Raw genomic sequence first — 4689 nt, 5'->3', positions numbered from 1 at the left:
GCTGGGCGACCAGGCTGCCAACCAGACGCTGGGGGCGACCAGGCTGCAACCAGACGCTGGGCGACCAGGCTGCCAACCAGACGCTGGGCGACCAGGCTGCCAACCAGACGCTGGGCGACCAGGCTGCCAACCAGACGCTGGGCGACCAGGCTGCCAACCAGACGCTGGGCGACCAGGCTGCCAACCAGACGCTGGGCGACCAGGCTGCCAACCAGACGCTGGGCGACCAGGCTGCCAACCAGACGCTGGGCGACCAGGCTGCCAACCAGACGCTGGGCGACCAGGCTGCCAACCAGACGCTGGGCGACCAGGCTGCCAACCAGACGCTGGGCGACCAGGCTGCCAACCAGACGCTGGGCGACCAGGCTGCAACCAGACGCTGGGCGACCAGGCTGCCAACCAGACGCTGGGCGACCAGGCTGCCAACCAGACGCTGGGCGACCAGGCTGCCAACCAGACGCTGGGCGACCAGGCTGCCAACCAGACGCTGGGCGACCAGGCTGCCAACCAGACGCTGGGCGACCAGGCTGCAACCAGACGCTGGGCGACCAGGCTGCCAAGCAGACGCTGGGCGACCAGGCTGCCAACAGACGCTGGGCGACCAGGTGCCAACCAGACGCTGGGCGACCAGGCTGCCAACCAGACGCTGGGCGACCAGGCTGCCAACCAGACGCTGGGCGACCAGGCTGCCAACCAGACGCTGGGCGACCAGGCTGCCAACCAGACGCTGGGCGACCAGGCCGCCAACCAGACGCTGGGCGACCAGGCCGCCAACCAGACGCTGGGCGACCAGGCCGCCAACCAGACGCTGGGCGACCAGGCGCCAAGCAGACGCTGGGCGACCAGGCCGCCAACCTGACGCTGGGCGACCAGGCCGCCAACCTGACGCTGGGCGACCAGGCCGCCAACCTGACGCCTGTTACCTTGTCAACCTGATGTGCCTTTGACATGTTTCTGCATGTACCTACTTATATCTGTGGTGATATTAAACTGAACCAATTTTACCATACTTCTCTGATAAATTCTAAGCTATGAATGATTTAATCTGCCTGGAAGCACAACTGTTTCTTTTTGCCATTACTTTATGCATGCCTCCAAACTAAAACAATTGCACAAAAAGGTGATCACTTTGGGATCAACACTTGAAAGTTTACATGTTAAGTTTCTTTATCAGAAATGAGTTTCTATTAACAAAAATAACGAGTTTAAAATTTTATGATTTAAATTTATGAATTTTAGGTTTTTTTGTTTTTTTTAATTATATTTATTGGTTTTCAACGTTTTGACAAACAAATGCAATACAAGACAAGAACAAGAGAACAATCCAGCTCTTAGAGTTACATACCTATATACGAGCATATGCGTACACATACACACATATACATACCTACCAAAGAGAAAAGAAGGAAAAAAAAAAAGACAGCAATGGAAAACAAATGGTCTATACCAAAACATTTCAGATGTTTACAATTCGGTCATCCTCAAATTACAAATCCTCTCCGAAGAAGAACCGAAGTTTCAAAACCTACATAAGAAGTAAAAGGTTCCCAAACTTTATAAAAGTTATTTTCTTTATCGTGCAGTTTGCTCGTCAAGTAGTCCAGAGATATAAAGTCCAGTACTATATTTAGCCATTGTGATTTACTTGGTACTTTGTCAGAAATCCAATTCAATACCACACATTTTCTTGCACAAAAAGTAAGCATTCTGTAGAGTTGATGCTGATATTTACCAGTAATACCGGCGTCGGTTAAACCAAGTAGTAAATACAATGGGTTAAATTGTGTGCAAACAGAGAAAATCTTATCTAATTCACATTTTATTATATGCCAAAAATGTTGAATTTCCCTGCAGGACCAGTAACAATGTGTAAGACTACCAATATCCACTCTACATTTTAGACAAAATGGTGAGAGGCTTGCATTGAATTTACTTCGCTGAGAAGGAGAAATGTGCGCACGGTGTAAAATTTTAAATTGTATGGACTTAACCCGATTGCAATACTTAAAGACTTTACATTCTTCCAAACCTCATCCCATCCCTCCTGATTTATTGCCCACTGCAATCCTTTTCCAAACTTCTTTTAGGTGAAATGTATTTGGTGAGGGGTGCTCTTTCAGCAAGTTGTAAAAGACTTTGAAGTTTTACCCTGGGGGAAAAAAGCTGTTTTTCACACACTGAAATTGTTTGGTCCACATCGAGTGCGGTTTTTTTCTGTATGAAATCTCTTATTTGCAAATAACGAAAAAAATCCTGCCTCCCAATATCATATTTATCCAATAGTTGGGAGAATGATAATAATGTGTTACCTTCCATCAAGTCAGAAAGCGTACGAATTCCCTTTATTGACCATATTTTGAAGCCAGAGTCCATGGCGCCAGGTAGAAACATCGGGTTATCACAAATAGGTGTAAGAGGAGATATAATTTGGAACCTGTCCTCAAGTTTTTGGACCATTTGCCATGCCCTCACAGTGTTAATAGTAATGGGGTTACTGCAGTACGTTTTTAAAGTATAGTTTTTTCCCAAAAAAAGTAAGTTTTTTAAAGGGAACCTGGACATAGAGCTTTCTATATCAAGCCAGCAGGTATAGATGGTTGACGTTTTAATGTGCCTAGTGGCATGACCTCAGATTTGTTGGCGTGTTCCCCTTGGCACCCGGAAATTTGGCGATCGTAAACCATTAGTAATAACAGCTGAGCAAGGCTCGCTGTAAAGTAATCTGATCCAATTAACAACATTTTTCCCCAGGCCAAACTTTCTCATAGCGTAGAAAAGATATGACCACTCAACGCGATCAAATGCCTTTTCGGCGTCTAGGGAAACAACTAGACCAGGCATTGCACTTTGATTGAAGAGCTGGATCACGTTGAGCAACCTACGCATGTTATTAAAGGAGCAACGTCCCTTAATGAAGCCAGTTTGATCCTCATTGATAAGTGTTGGGAGTAGGATCTCCAAACATTTCGCTAATATTTTTGAAAGGATCTTTAAGTCTACATTTAATAAGGAAATTGGCCTGTACGAGGCACAATCTTCCGGTGGTTTATTTTTTTAAGTATTAGAGATATGTTGGCTTCCCTCAATGACATGGGCAAGTGACCTTTTCGAAAAGAGTCGTTAAACATGTGTAGCAGCGGTTCGACCAGTAGGGTGATGAGCTCCTTGTAAAATTCTACAATAAGAGAGTCAGGCCCTGCTGTTTTTCCAGACTGCAGACCTCCAATGGCTTCCGTGACTTCCTTAATGGTTATAGGACTGTCTAATGTTGATTTTTGGATTTCTGTCAAACAAGGAAGGTTAAAGTTGGAAAAAAAGGTGTCCATTAGCTCTGTAGTGTCATTAGAGATCTGAGACTCGTAGAGATTTTGTAAAATCTTTTGAAGGTGTTGTTAATATCATCTGAGTCAAAGAGTTGTTGGCCATTCCTGTCGTTAATGAATGCTATATTTTGAGAGTCTGATTCTTTTTGATCACGTATGACAAATATTTCCCAGGCTTGTCACCGTGTTCATATAGTTTTTGTTTTGCAAATCTCATTTTTTGGAATGACTACATATTAATAACAGCGATTTCATGAATCAATCCATAGTCTGGCTGGAAACAGGCCTTCTCTTGAACGTGAATGAAGAAGCTCCTTAAGTAAGTTTTATCTTGAAGCTTTTGAGTGTTCTTTAGGTTTTTATCTGCTTTAACTATTACCGGACAGCGGGGGCACGGAGCAGAGCAGAGCGGCCATTAGGGAGGAATCCTCCTCCGTGTTCAGCTCCATTTTGAACTGGCGGTAAAAAACTTATATTGGAACTTTATGATGAATAGAAATGTTGACAGGTTGATTTCTGTTAATAACAAACACAACTATAGTCAATAGAAAAAGAAAATATATATATGTAGAGCCGTCTTGGTTCATCTTTCCACTGTTCCTACAATCACCACTCTGGTCTGGTTGGAAACTAAAGGATCTAAACTAAAAGGATGTTCCTCTTTAACTAACAGGTCTATCTCTGTAGGGATCCATTAAAACAAGTCAATCATTGGCGTTATTCTACGAGTCAGATGAATAAATCAGCTGTTTGCTATTTGAGCTGCTCTGTTTCCTGCTGCTCCGTCATTCTTTAGTGTCCTCTGGAAACAGGTTGCTGTCCTTTACGTGTGACATCATCAGTGTCTTTGCTTTAGTCTGAAGAAACTCCAACAGATTTAAAACCACATGCAGTCACAGAAAAATACAACCAGGGAATAGAAAATGAAAATGAAATGAAATGAAAAGTCCCCAAGTAGGAAAATATAATGTTAATCTACCAAACAACAATAACTGGAGAGCATCCAATTAAACATGGCCGACTTTCAGTATGTCAATAATGAAGAGAGGAATGTTTGGACATATTACAGATTAATTTTTATTTTTATTTAACCTTTATTTAACCAGGTACAATCCCACTGAGCTACAGTAACTCTTCTTCCAGGGAGTCCTGGCAAGACAGGTGGCAATAAGTTTCATAATACATAAAAGTCAGGATAATGGTTCCATACTACACCACGAATCTCTATGGATATTACAACACAAACAAGACATTACAGTTAACTTAAGCTAATGCAGACATACAACTTAAAATCAGGTTCCACTGAGATTTGAACTCAGATCACTGGATTCAGAGTCCAGAGTGCTAACCATTACACCATGGAACC

The 4689-nt window shown here is 43.6% G+C and overlaps 1 non-coding gene across 1 annotated transcript; it reads right to left on the bottom strand.

The window, feature by feature from the left end:
- Nucleotides 1–4617: 4617 nt before the first annotated feature.
- On the bottom strand, nucleotides 4618–4689 carry trnaq-cug (transfer RNA glutamine (anticodon CUG)). Its single transcript has one exon. It is a non-coding gene; the product is annotated as a tRNA-Gln (tRNA).

Source organism: Etheostoma spectabile, unplaced genomic scaffold (assembly GCF_008692095.1).
Source record: "Etheostoma spectabile isolate EspeVRDwgs_2016 unplaced genomic scaffold, UIUC_Espe_1.0 scaffold00570094, whole genome shotgun sequence".
Classification (NCBI taxonomy): domain Eukaryota; kingdom Metazoa; phylum Chordata; class Actinopteri; order Perciformes; family Percidae; genus Etheostoma; species Etheostoma spectabile.
Note: the sequence above shows the minus strand (reverse complement) of the source record. Positions and strands in the feature narration are given on the sequence as shown.